Source organism: Trachypithecus francoisi, unplaced genomic scaffold (assembly GCF_009764315.1).
Source record: "Trachypithecus francoisi isolate TF-2019V2 unplaced genomic scaffold, Tfra_2.0 Contig01579, whole genome shotgun sequence".
Lineage (NCBI taxonomy): Eukaryota > Metazoa > Chordata > Mammalia > Primates > Cercopithecidae > Trachypithecus > Trachypithecus francoisi.
In genome coordinates this window covers 17,719,377-17,737,403 of record NW_022681442.1, presented here as the reverse complement: position 1 = coordinate 17,737,403, position 18,027 = coordinate 17,719,377, and the positions used below count along the sequence as shown (strand labels likewise).

The following is an 18,027-nucleotide window of genomic DNA, read 5'->3' as shown; positions in this document are numbered from 1 at the left end:
GCTTAGGAAAATCAGCTTTTGCAAATTATCTTTTCTAAAGCTTCCAGCTGCCTTAAGTGCTGACAATTTTTAAGCACTGAGATGAAAGAGACAAATTCTTTTTCTTTTGTGTTGCTAATTACAATTTTGCTTGGCATAATGTAGCCTGCTTTCCTCTTGAGACATTTGCCAGCATACATTAATTGCACAAATATTTACAGAGGGCTAAAGCACAGGAGAAGCTTATACCAAACAAGATACCGAACACTTGGAAAAAAGCCTCTTTGACACATATTTGTGGCCAGTTACCCAGAATCAGCATAAACTATTTGCCCCTTAGCCTCAGCAAATGTGTTTAAAGAACATGTCCCCGGGTTGATTTAGTGTTGACTTTGCTGGCAATGACTGCTGAAATCTTTCTTCCAGAACCTTGTGGTGACAACTTTTTTTTTTCAGGGTTAAAAATAAGGTTTCCAAGAATATGTATGCATCTTATGGGTTGCTATATTGTCAACACTTTTAATCTCTCAAGTCACCCACATGGAATGGAAAAAGGTTTATCCAATGATTGTTCCACACCCCAGGAGTTGCAGAAAGCCAAACTGAGCAAGTCTGGAAAACTTGAATAGCTAAGCCACAAGGCCCTCAGTACCATCTTCTTGTTTTCCTGTCATGCTAATGAAGAAAAAAAAGGCCCTGGTGTCAGACAGTCCCGGGTTCAAATCCCAACTTTGGCACTTCCAAGCTGTATGACCTCAGGAGTCTCTTAATCTCTCCAAACCATTCTTCTTTCATCCTCAAATAGAATTAGTCCTATGTGAGTACCTAGGAAATAATGCCTGTCTCCACAGATCTTGTGCCCACCTCACAGGGATGTTGGGCAGAGCTAAGGAAATAACACACAGAAATGGCTTTGCAAACTCCCCAAAAATCTAAAATCAAATAAGGAGACATTTCCTTTGTTGGGTGTTGTTATGAAAACTGAGTCATCAAGCAAAAGGCAAGTAAATGTTGGGTTGTGTTTTTTAAACCAGCTTGATCTTATCAATAATTGAGGCTACAGAAAGGAGATTAGGATGGGGGGAACAAAAGGACATGCAAATGATGCTGACATACAGAAGAGGTTCTTTTTTAGGATAACGGCTACCCATGCAGTGGAGAGGAAGAATGTCTTCCAAAAGCGATGTAGTCAAGCTGCTGGAGATCATAGGCAGGAAAGAGAAGGGCATAAGATACTGGCCTGAGCTTTAGAAGAGGAGTGAGCTCTGAGTGTAGAGTTGCCATATGAAACAGAAGATGCCCAGTTAAATTGGAATTTCAGTTAGAAAAACCATTTTTTAATATATATATCCCAACTATTGCACAAAATATACTAAAAACTTAATTGTTATCTAAAATTTCAGTTTAAATGGGTGCCCTGTGTGGTTTTTTTGTTTGTTTGTTTTTTTGTTTTGAGACGAAGTCTAGCTCTGTTGCCCAGGCTGAAGTGCTGTGGCACGATCTTGGCTCACTGCAACCTCCACCTCCTGGGTTCAAGCGATTCTCCTGCCTCAGCCTGTCCGAGTAGCTGAGATCACAGGCGTGTACCACCAAGCCTGGCTAGGGTTCTTTTTTGTTGTGTTTCTTTGTTTATTCTCCTAAATTTGGCAGCCCTAGCCTAACTCTGTAGACCATTGCTGTAGCTCCATTGCCTCATCTTAGCCCTGAATGCCCACCTCACAGTGATTTTGGGAGGAGCCGGGAAAATAACACACAAAAATGGCTTTGCAAACTCCCAAAAAATCTAAAATCAAGTAAGGAGACATTTCCTTTGGTGGGTGTTCTTATGAAAACTGAGTCATCAAGCAAAAGGCAAGTCTTTGTGAATTTAAGAAGTATGGAAAATTTCAAGGAGTCTATGGAGTTGATTTTTTTTTTTTTTTTAATAAAATCTCGCTCTGTAGCCCAGGCTGGAGTGCAATGGAGTGATTTCGGTTCACTGCAACCTCCGCCTCCCGGATTCAAGCGACTCTCCTGCCTCAGCCTCCTGAGTAGCTGGGATTACAGGCATGGGCCACCATGCCCAGCTAATTTTTGTAGTTTTAGTAGAGACAAGATTTTGCCATGTTGGCCAGGCTGGTCTCGAACTCCTGACCACAGGCGATCCACCTGCCTCAGCCTCCCAAAGTGCTGAGATTACAGGCATGAGCCACCACACCCAACAAGTGGAGTTGATTTTTAAGAGGAGTTCTAAAGACTCTAATGAGAGGGACTACATGTGATGACTGTCACCACCAGCAACACCTTAGAGTCACCTGGAGAGGTTTCTAATCTCAATGCCCAGGTAGCACCCCAGACCAACTAAATCAGGATCTCTCAGGCTGGCACCCAGCAATCAGTGTTGTTAAACCTTTCCAGGAGATTCCCATTTGCAGCCAAGCTTCTCACCAGTGGTAGAATAGTCCCAAAGGGGTGAGCTGAACAGTTCAGAAACTTCAGAGCATAAGGAGAGTCCTAAGGGATAGCTACACCTTTTATGAGACTGGTTATAAGAGGGGGAAGAGGAAAGAGAAAACAAAACAAAAAGCAGGAGAGAATTTGAAAAAAAAAAAAAATAGATATATTCTATCAGCTTATTCAAAAATGTATGTTTTAAAACACTAAAATAAGTACCAAGGGCAAAAGAGCATGATCACTTTAAAAAACAGGAAATTTGGGCATGTGCTAGAAATAGTTGATTAAGAATGCCAGGTAAGAGTTTGCTATAATCAGCCAGCACCTAACAGTGTCCCACGTACCCAACAGGGACAATGGTCCCTCTCATTTGAGAGCACAAAAAGATCCTTTTGTGATTGAAAGGGGCTGTGTTGCAGGATTTGTATTTTCAATGAAATTACACAGTTGGTTCACAATTTCTCTTCCAGCTTGACAGGACTTGTGGGAGCTGAAGACCAATTTCTCTTTCAGGCATAAAGATATGAGAGATGTGGGTGGCTCTGTAAAAATGCACAAATCCGTGTTCTAGGTAAACCACAGCTACGTGGGAAGTCACCACTTACCCTTAACTGTCCATGACATCCAAAAGGAAGTCATCATATAAATAACCATATGTGTGTGCCTGTGTGTGTGTGTGTTTCAACTAACAAATATTTATTGAACTGTGTGCCAAGCACTGTTGTTGGCACTGAACAAAACAATCTTAGTCCTCATAGGATTTACCTTTTAGTAGGGAAGACAGACAGTTCTAGAGAGAGTGACAGAGAGAGGAGGGTTATAAAGAAAGATGAAGTAGGAGAAGGAGCTCAGAAACAGTGACATGGGAGAGAGGAGTCCATGTCAGACAGAGTGGCTGGGAAAGGCCTCTTTGAGGAGAATATAGCTGGGCAGACACCAGAGTGGAGTGAGGGAGTGGACCACATGGCTGTGTGAAAGAGCAGGGTTCTTGGTGGAGCAAGCAGCAAATGCAAAGGCCCTGGGGCAGCTACCACCTGGGCCTCTTTGAGAAGCATCAAGAAAGCCAGGGTTTGCTGGTGGGAATGTAAACTCGTACAGCTGCTACAAAAACAGTGTGGACATTCCTTAAAGAACTAAAAGTAGAACTATCATTTGATCCAGCAATCCCACTACTGGTTATCTACCCAGAGGAAGAGAAGTTATTATTCGAAAAAGATACTTGCACACATATATTTATAGCAGCACAATTCACACTTGCAAAATCATGGGAACCAACCCAAATCCCCATCAATCAATGAGTGGATAAAGAAACTGTGAGAGATATATATATGTATATATGATGGAATACTACTCAGCCATAAAAAGGAATGAATTAACAGCATTTGCAGTGACCTGGATGAGATTGGAGACTCTTATTCTAAGTGAAGTAACTCAGGAGTGGAAAATCAAACATCATATGTTCTTACCGATATGTGGGAGCTAAGCTATGAGGACGCAAAGGCATAAGAATGATACAATGGACTTTGGGGACTTGGGAAGAAGAGTGGGAGGGGGATGAGGGCTAAAAGGCAACATACATGGCGCAGTGTGCACCGCTCAGCTGATGGATGCACAAGGATCTCACAAATCACCACTAAGGAACTTATGTAACCAAATACCACCTGTACCCCAATAACTTATAGAAAAATAAAATAATAACTTAAAAAAAAAGCCAGTATTGCAGAGCAGGGTGTGAAAGCAGGGGCAAAAGGCAGGCAGGGCCAGATCAGTCAGGCTTTCAGCCGTGGCAAGCACATTAGATTCCTTCTAATGAAACAGGAAACCATTGCAGGGATTGGAGCAGGGGAGTGACAGGATCTGATGCACGATTGTGAAAGACACTCTGGAGAATGGATTAGCAGGAGAATGAGTGGAGCAGGGAGCCAGATGGAGACTGCTGCTGTCATGACCTAGGTGGAAATGATGGCAGGTGGAATGGGTCATGAGAAGGCGTCCGATTTGGGTGTGGCCTTTTTTAAAAAAACCACTTTATTGAGGTATGATTGACACGCAAAAAGCTGTTGCATATTTAATATATATAACTCAGTGAGTCTGGGGATAAGTATACACTTACTGAGCAAGAGCCAGTAGGATTTGCTGATAAATTTGAGGTGGGAATGTGAGGAAAGGCTAGAAATCATTAGCCGGGCTGGTGGCACAAGCCTGTAGTCCCAGCTCCTCGGAAGGCTGAGGCATGAGAATCACTTGAACCCAGGAGACGGAGGTTGCAGTGAGCCAAGATCACGCCACTGCACTCCAGCCTGGGTGACAGAGCGAGACTCCATCTCAAAACTAAACAAAAACAGGCTGGAAATCCAGGATGACCTCAAGGTTTTTGGCTTAAGCAGGTGGATGACACGGGGCTGTTTCCTGAGATTGGGAACAACTTTGATGCAAGAGGTAAGGATGATGAAAATCAAAATTTCTGTTTTATGCAAGCTGTTTAAGATACCTGCTAGATATCTGTGGTAGACTCTTCCATTAACCCACCCAATATCCATCCACTGTCTCTGTATTAGTTTCCAAATGCTACTGTAACAGACTATCACAAATTTAGGGACTTAAAACAATACAAATTGATTCTCTTTGAGTTATGGAGGTCAGAAGTTTAAAACCAAGATGTCAGCATGGCTGGGTACAGTGGCTCACACCTGTAATCCCAGTATTTTGGAAAGCCAAAGCAGGAGGATAGCTTGAACTCAGGAGTTCAAGACCAGCCTGGGCAACATAGTGAAACCTTTTGTATTTCTAAAAAAAAAATACAAAAAGTAGCCAGGCATGGTGGCATGAACCTGTAGTCCCAGTTACTCAGAAGGCTCAGGTGGGAAGATGGCTTGAGCCCCAGAGGTTCAGGCTGCAGTGAGCCAAGATCATACCACAGCACTCCAGCCTGGGCAATAGAGTGAGACCCCGTCTCAAAAAAAAAAAAAAAAAAAAAAAAAAAAAAAAAACGGCCGGGCACGGTGACTCATGCCTGTAATCCCAGCACTTTGGGAGGCCAAAGTGGGTGGATCGCCTGAGCTCAGAAGTTCAAGACCAGCCTGGCCAACACGATGAAACCTGTCACTACTAAAAGTACAAAAATTAGCTGGGCGTGGTGGCTGGTGCCTGTAATCCCAGCTACTCAGGAGGCTGAGGCATGAGAATTGCTTGAACCTGGGAGGCAGAGGTTGCAGTGAGCTGAGATCATACCACTGCACTCCAGCCTGGGTGACAGAGCGAGACTTGTCTCAAAAAAAAAAAAAAAAAAATCAAGATGTCCACAGGGCTGGTTCCTTCTGTAGGCTCTAGAGAAGAATACATTTTCCTTTCGTTTTCCAGTTGCTAGAACCTGCCCACATTCCTTGGCTCCTAGCTCCTTCCTCTACCTTCAGAGCCATCAGAGTAGCATTTTTCCCCTGCTCTGGCCTTACCCCTCCCTCTTGTAAGGACCCTTGTGACTATGCTGGGCCTGCCTTGAGGTTACAGGCATCCCCATTCTACCTGAATCAGTTTCATCTTCCCATCCCCAGATTCTTAACTACATTTGCAAAGTCCCTTTTCCCATGTAAGGCAACTGAGTTCAGAATAGCAATGTACTCAACTAAAATCACATTTTACATGCCTATTTGCAAGTAAAGATGACAACAGCACCTTCCCAAGAAGACTGTAGTAGATGCTGGTGGTGGCTGCCCATATCTCCTCATGCTAATCATGTCAGTGCACTGGCCTTTTCTCAACTACCAGAATCCATTTGTTTTTGCCCCAAGGATTCCTCTGGTCCCTTGAGCCCACTTTGCTACATGTATGACAGGCAAGAAATGCCAATAAATTAATGTCCCCTGACAATTGACAGGGTTGATATATAAATACCCCAGCTCCCTCCCCACTGGATGGAATAACTCTGAGGCAGGTGTTTTCCACCCGTTCCGAGTGTTTCCCAGTGCGATTCAGCTCCTGTTACCCTCAGGGATAACTTACCTGACATGAAAGCTTTCATCAGCTGGCTTCCCTACCTGGTTGTAAAACAGGGAAAATAATGTCCATGATGCCTGTCTCACAAGGTTTTTGCATGAGCAGAAGACGCTGTCCAAATGCTTTGTAAATGCTAAACTGGAAAATCAATTATGGTGGTGTTATCATGAAACTATTAAGTCTGTTAGGTACCTGAAGATCATCTGGTCAACCCCCATACCCATAAGAAGAAGAAAGGGGACAGACCTGAGGTCTTCAGTGAGTTGAAGCAGAGCAGAAGCATATAACTCAGTGTCCTAATTCTTGGTCTGCTGGGCTTTAACTCCATCATGATGTTTGTTATCAGATTCTCTCTTAAATGATTTTGACCTTCCTGAAACCTCTCTTTACTCATATGTAACATGGAAAGAATTACCTGACACCCACATTGCCACTACATAAAGTACTTGGAGAGTCTTCAAACTCTAAGGGAAGCCCAGCTCCTCTCTTTACAGGTGGGACTCATGTACAAGTTCAGTTGTAAAGTAGACATGAGGCCCTTCATTTATTGGACAAGCACTTATAATGTGTTTTCTGTATGCCAAACACTGTTCTAAGTTCTTTACAAATATCAGTTCATTAAATCCTCATAACATCTCTATCAAGTATACTATCATCATTCTTGTTTTACAGACAAGGAAACTGAGGCATAGAGAGGTTGAGTAGCTTCTCCAAATTATGGAACATAGCAATGGACCCAGGAAGTCTGACTCCATGCTAGTAAATACTATGCTATGTTGAGTCACCTTCCTTTTTCTTATATTTTCTCTGCCTCCAAACTCCCTCCCCTCATCTTCATCCTTGGGCCAATTAGGTAATGTCCAAATCATAATAGCTCTCATCCAAGATGTTTGACATTTCACAAAACAATTTAATGAAAACTGACTTAAACCGTTAGGACGTTTTTAGTTTCCCATAATGAGAAAGTGCAGAGGAAGGATGGAATTCAAGCACAGTTTGGTCCAGAGTTTGCCAAGTCATCCTGACTGCTGCTCTGTATCTCTGTGACTTTCAGTTTTGCCCTTATCCTGTGTCATCTTCATTGCAAGGCTGGCTTCCCTCGTGGAAGCAAAACAGTCTCCCATCCCCATGGGCCCTGCCCAGAGGAAGAGATGCATCCTTTGACCCGGTTTCCCTCTGAGGCTCCCTCTGCCTCTGAACCATGACTGGGCCATTGCTGGGGTCAAGAGTGTGTCTGCTGTCCACAAGTTCCATGGATACCCAGGGCAATTGAGACATGGAGGGGTGGGGGGCATTAAATGGAAACTGTTGGCCACACCAGCCTGTAGGACCCAGCCGAGACACTGTCTTCTCCATGAGACCTCCCTCTGTCTCTTTCTCTTCCCGCTTTGGGAGAGTGGCTCTCTCTGAATCCCCATGCTCTTGCTCTGCCTTGCCCTGACAGCACTGACCACTTAATATCCTCATATTATACTCCTTCTGGATTTTCTCCACTTGCCCTTCCACAGCCCCTCTCCACTCTCCTCCACTCTTTATTGCCCTGAGGGTCCTCAACAGATGGGCCGTTTCTCTAGTTAACCTGTTCTGTTCCAATCAGACTTTGGCTCCACACCACTCACCAAATGGTTCTTGCCAAAGCCACAATTGCCATTACCCTACCAAATCCATCTCACCCTTCCTCTTGGCAGCATGTGAGGTGGCTGCCCCCCATCCACCCAAACCTTGTCTCTACTGCTAGACGCCACACACTCCTGGTTTTCCGCATGCTCCTCTGAATGCTTCTTGTTAATCTCCTTTGCTGGCTTCTCCCTATCCCACCCTACCCCAGCCCCCCTGCTCCCTCCATGCTGGGCCATGGGCTGGACAACTGACCATATACCTTGACTACGGCCACTACCCCTATAGTGTAGGTTCATCTCATGACTGCAGCTTTCATCAAAATTGGGTAACACTTCTCCCTCCTTTCATCCCTGCAAGCCTAGAGGAGGTGAAGCTTCCCACTGTTGCTGTACCACCATCCCACCACCATTCCTTGCTGCTCCCTTAACCCTGCCCCTCTGTAGACAGTCCCTGCAATAATTCTCTTCCATAAATCCTTTGAGCATGCTGTTTCCTGCTGGGATCCTGCCTAACACGTTATTTCTGTCCAGATTTATCTGCCATATTAGTTCATAAGGTCCCTAAGAGCAAAGTCTATGTTTAATTCTTTTTTCACAATTCCCAACTGTGCCTGTTACGCAAGTGGTACCAATAAATGCTGAAAGGAAATTTTCTTTCTTATTAACTGCCTTCAACTTAAATAGAAGATGAAAGGAATGAAAACGTTTTAAAAAGATATACATCTCCTGGAACAATAAACATTTAGAAGTTGAGTTCAGAAGAATAAAAAACTTTAGAAGAATAAAATACGATGCTAAGTGGGATGTGTAGTCTGATTTCCTGGGCTTTACCTGATTCCTCAAATTCATGATTCATACAGAATCCGTATGGAATATGCTCTTCCTTCTCCAGGTCCCAGAAATGAAATAGGGTTGCTCCTGTTATGATAGCAGTTGAAGTGGGGAAAAAAAAAAAAATTGGGCTGCTCTGAGATCCAGAGCAGCAGGGAAGCTCCACCACTGACCAACAGGAGTTCTAGGAATCACAGGGTTCCAAGGTTACACCACACCGTACAGATGTGATGGGCTGGTGGGAAAGAGGCCACTGCACAGGACCTTAATTTGGGGTTTCCTTCCTACTCCACTTTTTCTTCAATTGCACTGCCACCCCTTCCTTACCAACACTGACTCTTTTGGCACAGTGCCAACCAAGTTAGAACTACTAAGATTCAGGGCCACAATGGCAAAGAAATGAAAGAAAAAAGAAGGAGAACTCATCACCCCTTCCTCTGCCCCAGTGGTGGTCTCACTGGCTGACTCCCAGTCCGAAATCTTTGGACCATCCTCTGTCACCTGTGTACATTCCCTAATCCCCAGAAACTGGACCCAGGTGTTCTCTTTAAATAAGGAAGATTCTGACTTCAATCTTCTGTGGATCTCCAACTCCTCTTTTGGCATCTACATCTGCTTTTGCTCTAACAGATGAATCCAGATACAAAAATGGACACAGGTATGTATGTGTATTGGGGGAAGCAGGTAGAGTTAATTACCTTTATTCTGTTTCTCATGTTTTTAAAATGTTTAGAGAGCTTTAAAAGGACTTTGCTCCATTAACTGGACACCCATGTGGATGGCCAAACACATTAGCCCCTCAGTTCCTTGACCTCCTCATCACCAATGACCTTCTATGCTACATAGCTACCTGTGCCTTGCAATTTCTCTATTTTGAGATCGATCAAACATGTTCCTTCCAAGCACTACTTCCTATCCTTCAGTCAGCTTGTACCATCTGTCTTCGATGGCACATCTCACTAGGAATCGCCACCCAGGATTCTTCTCCCCAAGAATCTCCTTGTATCTCCTTTACCTTTTTATGTCCTTAGTTATTTCATCCTTATGACCCTCTGATTCCATAAGTCAACATTTCAAGCATTCTTTAGCAAGTGTCCTAAACTCCCTTGCTCCTTTGTCCTTCTGTGGCATCTTCCTAGCAAAAATGCTAAGCTGAAATGAACCCCAGGCCCTGGCTCCCCCATGCCTGCTCCTGAACAGCTGAAGGCTACTGGAGAAAATCACACATCAGGAACCTTGCCAAATTTACGGTCACCAACCTCAATGGACCCACAGTATTCGCAGCATTGAGAAATACTTACAAAGTAAGGAAACACAGTATATAAGGAAGGAACTCTGGGGACCCCAAAAAGTAAGGATTGCATGCTGGTAAAGAATCCAGCAAACAAAACAAAGAAATAGATCAGTATAGATGAGAACCAAGTGAGAGAGTAACTTGGAAGCAAAGAGAAGAGAAAATTTCAGCAAGGGTTGGCTCATTGCCATTGCCTCTTCTGAACAAAGTTCTTTGTGTCAGGCCACTCCCTGGGTCAACAGCCAGCCAATAGAAAAGCAGTCATAGGGTAAGGTGCTCACCCTGATCCCATCAGTGGTTACTCTTGTGCAAAGTTCAGCCCATTTCATGTCCTTTTGCAGGGGATTGAGAGAGTGGCAGTTTCAGCTGGTAATGGACATTGATCTCAGCAGACATATTGAAAGAATGAGGAAGGGTCTAGAATCTTGAGGTCTTGGAAAGGATGAAGTTAAGAAATGTAAAGCATAGAAGGAAGGGAGATTGCAGTTGGAAAGTGGAGCACCAGAGTCAAAGTTATCAAAGGTCATGCAAGAATGGGTAGTTCCAAGGTCCAGAGTGTAATCATAAGAGTGAGGTACAAAAGTAAAGTAGGAGGGATTACTAATGGAGTATTAAAGTTAGTTTTCTCTGGATCTCCCTGGCCAAATTATGAGCTCTCAAAAAACACTAATCTTTCCATTTCTCTATTATCTATAACACCTGGCACATAGTAGGCACACTGTAAATAAATAAAGAATGGATGGGCATTTAAGCTAGCTACTGGAGATACACTGGTCAGAAGAAACAGACACAGTGCTAATGGATTATACAGTCTTGTGGAGAAAGAGACAGACATTAACCAAATAATCAGACAAATGCATCTAAAATTACAAATGGCAAAATGGGTACTGAAGTTAACACTGCACCATGATAATGTGTCATAAAGAATCTGGCCTTGTCTGGGGAAAGAAGGAGTCACTGAGAAGTGATGTCTGAGTGAGAACTGAAGGATGTGTAGTAGTTAGCCAGCAGAAGAAACAGGAGAAGAATGGGCTGGAGAGAGGAGCAGCACGTACAAAGGTCAAGGTGCTCAGCGTGCAGAGACCAGGAGTAAGAGTTCTTGGAAACGATCTTGAGAGGGAGGCAGGGGATGATGGAGAGAGAGAGGGATGATAATATCTGCAACAGTTATGCTCCATCTTCTTGGCTCGCAGAACCCCAATTTTGTTCAGATAGCAAGGGAAATTATCACGATTGGTGCAAGCCAATGAAATCTCATTTCCTCTTTGCCAGTGACTGGTCTTCTTGAGGTAACAGCTGATCAATCCAATCAGATATAAGAGAAAGTCTTATCCAGGACTTGTAGGAGAAATTTTTCTCCATGAAGTGAAAAGCACATAAGGAGAATGCTCATTTTCCCCCAACACTTCCCTGCTGCTTGAGATGGTGTGTTGTGGAAACATGATACTTATGACAGCCAATTTCTGGCCGTATGGAAAAGGCCAAGAAAATCAGAGACATAACCTTAGTTCTGACATCACTGAGTCATCAAAATAAGTCTGGAAATGCTCCACTCCAGACATCTTGCATGATGTATGATAAATAAATTATAAGCCACTATTGTTGAGTGTTGGGTTTTTTTTTCTTTTTTAACAGCTAAAACAGTCCTAACCATAGAGCAATTTCCAAAATCAGTCACGGAAGAGAATCACATAAAATTACACAAAATGCTTTATATCATCAGTTCCTTTCTCTTTACAAACATCAGATGATTCAGACCACAACCAAACAGATGATAGAAAATAGGTCTTGGTTTGATACCATTTTTATTTTTATTTTTTTTTTGAGGCGGAGTCTCGCTCTGTCGCCCGGACTGGAGTGCAGTGGCCGGATCTCAGCTCACTGCAAGCTCCGCCTCCTGGGTTTCCGCCATTCTCCTGCCTCAGCCTCCCAAGTAGCTGGGACTACAGGCGCCCGCCACCTCGCCCGGCTAGTTTTTTTGTATTTTTAGTAGAGACGGGGTTTCACCGTATTAGCCAGGATGGTCTCGATCTCCTGACCTCGTGATCCGCCCGTCTCGGCCTCCCAAAGTGCTGGGATTACAGGCTTGAGCCACCGCGCCCGGCCTTGATACCATTTTTAACATAATCTAAAAGATACCCTTGTTATTACTTTGTTCTGTGTACAGCTTTCTCCTTGCTTTCCTTGAATTCTTGTTCCAGAGAAGAGGTATAGTAAGGATGCTTTGAAGTGATGTGACTGATGTCACTCCTTTACCAGTGTCACTGACAAGGACACATTTACTATCCACATGGACAATGAGCATGCGGCATGGAGTGAAAAGGCCTGCACACTAATAAGCCCTTGACTTTGACTCAAAGGCATAATCATAATCAGAGATGAATGGGTACTTAGAGAGCTTTGGGAAAGGACAGTAATGGGATTATAAGGCCCAAATATCTGGCAACCTACGCAATGTCACACAGTCAGAGTAGGCCGGGAGCAAGGCCAACTGATCTCAGCCCAGGACTCACATAGTGTAGCGTATGAAAGAACACACACAGGCTTTAGAGTCAAGACAGACCAGTCTGATTTCTGTGGGTCACTTACTAGCTGCATGATCCTTAGCTAGTTATTTAATCTCTCTAAATTTAGATTTCCTCCTTTAAAATTAGGAAAAATGAAATTTATCCTGCAACAAGGTAGAATTAAATGAGATATTCTATGTAAAACAAAAATCCCCAATAAGCAGTAGGTATTGCCATGCTATATAAACTGTTCCGTTGTGTTTTGGTTAAGAGGCAGCAGAACTAAAGAGCATCTTCATGACAGAGAAGCTCAATTAACAAAGTCGTCGAATAACTCAACTGATCTTTCAGATGAACAGGCAATTGCTTATTGTGACAGGTAATCCATACCTTGTTTACAGGTCATTGGAGACAACTTAAAAAACCTATGCTTGTGTTTCATAGGGATGTTTGTTTCACAAGTTTAGTATTTGATGTCTGTGCCAGTTTTTGTTTGCTTTTCAGTTTTTATTTTATGGGTTCATCTACAGTACAAATAGCTTTATTAGGCTTCTTCCCCCAAAGAGTTTTGTAATACTATGGGAAAATAATACAAAAAAGCCTAGAATAGGGTGGGTTTGAAGGGTGGGTAGGTGGATGGACAGACAGATGAACAGGTTGCTGATGGAAAGCCCATCTAACTGACTCATAGTTTCCAAAGGAACACAAGTCTGACAGTAACTTTCCCTCTTCCCCTTTTTGATTAGGTCTCTATATTATAACAATGGTCTGTCTGGACTTTATAGTTCTCAAGTAAGCGGAAATCAGTACAAGCTTTTTATGAACTACTTAGAGCTACAACTAGTATCTGATTAAAGATCTAATGTAAAGATACTATCTCCAGAATCGTCAAAAGTTGGCCTAAAAGAGCATCCAGGAAATACTGTTAGGTCATTCTCTGTCTTGTTATAAAGAAATACCTGAGATTTGGTAATTTATAAAGAAAAGAGGTTTAACTGGCCCATGGCTCTGCAAGCTGTACAGGGAGCATAGTGCTGGCATCTCTCAGCTTCTGGGAAGGCCTCAAGGCGCTTTCTTTTACTCATGGTAGAAGGTGAGGAGGGAGTAGGCATGTCACCTGGTAAGAGTGGGAGCAGTAGAGTTGCGGGAGATGCTACACACTTTTAAAACAAAGACCTTGCTACAACTCACTCACTGTCTCAGACACAGAACCAAGCCATGAGGGATCCATCCCTAGGACCCAATACCTCCAGCTAGACTCCGCCTCCATCACTGGGGATTACATCTCAGCATGAGATTTGGAGGGGACATCCGAACTATATCAAATTTAAGAAGTTGTTTTTCCTAAATCAAGCAAAACTGATCCTGTGCAGGAAGCAAATAATATATTAATAATTTCTGTATGCCTGAAGTCCAGCTAGGTTTGCTAAATGAAGGAGCCAATAACATCTACCCTCCATAGGATGCAAAAGAGAAAAACAAAGAAATAACCTCTGTTGAATGCTAACTGTGGATAAAGCACTGTGCTAGATGCTTTTTATATGTGAAATTGTACTTAACTTAAAAAAAAAAAAAAAAACCTGTGAAGTCAGTATTATCTGTCCCATTTTGCAGATGAGGAAACAGACTCAGAGAACTCCAGTTAACTTGCCAAGACCACACAATGGATCCATGGCTGAGCTGATTCCATCCCTGCTACCCTCATGAGGATGAGGATTAAAATGATGTACTTTTACTTTTAAAGGTAGTAGGACAGGATAAAATTCATGGTCACTTCTTCCTCTCCCCTAGAAATTTGTAATATACACAAAAATATACCTAAGACCCTTTGGTGGCTGGATACTACTCAGCAGGTTTAAGCATGATGGTTTACTCAATTGCTGCTGGTGGCTGTGCAGGGGAACATGCCTAGTGCCACCCTGTTGATGATAACACTCTGTTACGGCTAAATGAGCAACTCTTCCTGGAAACCATTGGCATGTACAAGTGTGTTAGAGAAACCAGGTTTTTGTTTCCTCATCTGGTACAAAGGAACCCTTTCTATCCTTCCCAGGAAGACATTGGTTAAAATATGGCTGAAGGAGGCAAAGGGAATTTTTTTCAGGGGTAGTCGCCGTAGACAGTTGAGAGTAAATTGGCATTGTTCTCAATAAGGGTTATTGTAACCATGGTCCAAAGTCTGGCAGGAATTTTTTTTTTTATTATTAATTTGTTTGCTTTCATTTTTGAAATGAAATGTTTGCTTATCATTTTCCCGTGCTAGAGGGCTGGGACACCAAGGCAGTTCTGCGGCAAGCCACAGGTATGAAGGCCCAGAACTTCCCCCGAGGGCACAGCTTCCATTTCAATTTGGGGCAAGAATAAAATCTGTTCAAGAATAGTAGTTTGGGAACTTCCTGGTGGTTCAGATTTCAAGCACAGCTTGTGCTTAATCCTTACCCAGGCACCAAGGCTCAGAGTCAGCAGGAGTGAGTTTAGGAATCTTCGGGACAAGCACTTTCCTGAGCATTGGACCAGCGACCTCTTGGCTTCCAGTAAGTACTGCTTGGTGTATCTGGTTTGGACTCCCAAGGCTGGGATGATCTAGAAGCTTCTTTGCATTGAGCAATTGCAGATTTGGAAATGGAAAATTTTGCAGATATGCAGTATTTCCATGGGCTCTTTCTTCATAAGCTTCCTAGGTTATACTATAGTCAGAGGGAAACAGGATGGACCTCTTGGTATGTTGTATTCACCAAATCCAAAATAATGTTATAATAAACAGGTTAGGCAGTGATTGTGGGGAGATTCTCCTGAATGAGATCAAACAGCTGAATCAGAAAGGTTTTCTTTTTTGTTTGGGGCAACGACAAGAAATGCAAGCAGAACTACGACAAGACTTAATTCTACTTTCTTAGGTAGGAGGAAGAACAAAGTAGTTAGGGCCAGCTCTCAAGTTAGAATTCTGGTTCTGCTTCTTTTTCATTACATGATCAAAGGCAAGTTGTTTAATCTCTCCAGTAACCGTTTCCTTGTCTGTAAATGGGCATTGTATCATTGTAAAAACAGTGCAAGCTTTAGAGTATGGTTATGAGGATAGGATGAGATTGTATATGTATATGTGAAATTACAAGTATACATATACATAAAATCTTTCATATACATATTGCTTAGAAGTGTCTGGAATGTATTAAGTACTCAAAAAATGCTACCCATGATTAAACAACCATAGAATCATAGAATATCTGAGCTGGAAAGGACCTAACAACTAGCATTTATTGAGTTTCTATTATGTACTGAGGAGTGCTCATCAACAGAGTGTCTCCAGTGATGCTCCCAGCAATCTGATGAGGGTGGTAATAACCTTCATGTTACAGATGAACAAATGGAGGTGTAGAGAAGTATTAGAAATGGAGATGTAGAAAAGTATTATAAAGTATCAAAGATCACATTCCTCATAATTCATGGAGATGAAATTTAAACCCAGATGCCAGAGCTAGCACTCTAAACCACCATACCCTACTGCCTTATCTGTCCTCTCATTTTTACAGTGGGTGGGGAGATGAACAAGTAATGGTCACAACACATGACTCCGGAGCACTTCACAGACACTGGAAGGACAGAGATATCCTCCAAAGCACACTTGACATCCACAGGGTACAGGGTGGGCAAATGTTATTTGGGAGTGTCCATGAGTATAAATGTGGTGCTCTGCGGAGTTCTGCCAGGGGACCTAGGTCCAAGTCACCCAGTCTTCTCTCAAATGCAGCTTTTCATTTGTAAAATGAGCTGTCTCAGAATGAGACCATTCTGAAACACGCAAAAAGAGTATACAAATGCATTTCATAAACTTTAAAGGCTTTAGAAATATTTTATTTTTAAAAATGATTTTTTTGGCTTTTTGACAAAGAGCAGCTCAAAAACAGTGGCATGATCTAGGGTCACTGCAACCTCCACCTCCCGGGTTCAAGCGACTCTCCTGTCTCAGCCTCCTGAGGGATTATAGGCAAGTGGTAGGATTATATGTGCAGACCACGACGCCTGGCTAATTTTTGTATTTTTAGTAGAGACGGGGGTTTCACCATGTTGGTCAGGCTGGTCTCGAACTCCTGACCTCATGATCTGCCTGCCTCAGCCTCCCAAAGTGCTGGGATTACAGGTGTGAGCCACCATGCCTGGCAGTCCTTATTCTTAAATTTCCCCTGGAGAAAGCGAGTCTCTGGCATGGAGAAGGGCTTATCTTGCGCTTCCTCTAAGCCAGTGAGGCTTTCTCGACTGCATTGGCTCCATGGCATCCTGCCCTTTGCCCTGTTCTTATCTCTTCTTGGTGTTGCCATCCCCTAGCTCTCTTATCAAAGCTTCTTATGCAGCAAGAACAGAGAAAGTCCAAGGAAGACAGCTCCTTCAGTCATCTCAACAACACCTCCGCAGAACCACCCACTGAGTGAGGACAAGCTGCTTGGATGCGTCCCCGTTACCGCAGCTACTGTCAGCCTCAGGCCCAGGGAGGGAAATACTAAAGAAAGAATGGGAATGGGAAACTCATAACCCATCTCAGCAACATTCGTGAGCACGATCCCGATACTCACTGAAGCGGTGGCTGGTCAATGAAACACACATGCTGTTGTTTGGGGACTAACACTAACCCTTCCTTTTGACAGGGGAGGACACACAGCCATCATGGAACCCAAACCTCAGAAGAGTCCAGGTACCCGAGGGGTATAATCTCAGAAACAGAAATATTCTTATTAAAAATGCTCCACAGTTCCCTTCAAGCTAACCGGATATAGAACTTGGTGGTTTTTGTGTATGTTTTGTTTTGTTTGTTTTGTTTGCTCTGTTGCCTAGGCAGGAGTACAGTGACGCGATCTCAGCTCACTGCAACCTCCCGGGCTCAAGTGATCCTCTAACTTCAGCCTCCTGAGTAGCTGGCACTACAGGCATATGCCAGCATGCCTGCCTAATTTTCATGTTTTTAGTAGAGGTAGGGTTTCTCCATGTTGGCCAGGCTGGCCTCAAACTCCTGGCCTAAGGTGATCCGCCCACCTCAGCCTCCCAAAGTACTGAGATTACAGGCATGAGCCACCATGTCCAGCCCCAGAACTTAGTTTTGGTGGGGATAATGGGTAGCATTCTATGACAATGTTTTTGGTTTGGGGAATGTAGCAGGAACTATTGGATTCAATTCATTATTGTGTAAGAGTTTACCTGTCTAGAAGTTTAGCATTTTCTGATTTTTATGAGCCAAATTTTCCATTCATTGCCCAAAGATGATGTTTTAGCAAACTGTAGGCCAGCAAAGATTAGAGAATATTTTCTTAATTTTACATGAAACTCTCACTTAGAGAAGCTGCCTGCATTATCACTACCGCTTATTATGAGGGTAGCTCAA

At 43.2% G+C, this 18,027-nt stretch overlaps 1 protein-coding gene and 2 long non-coding RNA genes across 3 annotated transcripts in view; 1 reads left to right on the top strand and 2 right to left on the bottom strand.

Annotated features, from left to right (window-relative positions):
• The window catches only part of LOC117066721, a 130,032-nt gene that overhangs the window by 27,897 nt on the left and 84,108 nt on the right, over positions 1-18,027 (bottom strand). The gene's annotated exons all lie outside the window — the stretch shown is intronic.
• The window catches only part of LOC117066725, a 30,091-nt gene continuing 18,481 nt past the window's right edge, over positions 6,418-18,027 (bottom strand). The window contains exon 3 of the long non-coding RNA XR_004430469.1: positions 6,418-6,543. This is a non-coding gene — a long non-coding RNA (uncharacterized LOC117066725). The remainder of the gene's footprint in view (positions 6,544-18,027) is intronic.
• PLEKHS1 (pleckstrin homology domain containing S1) overlaps positions 15,112-18,027 on the top strand; it is a 30,812-nt gene continuing 27,896 nt past the window's right edge. Inside the window, exons 1-2 of the mRNA XM_033182223.1 lie at positions 15,112-15,190; positions 17,297-17,442. The gene's annotated coding sequence lies outside the window, so the exon portion shown is untranslated. The remainder of the gene's footprint in view (positions 15,191-17,296; positions 17,443-18,027) is intronic.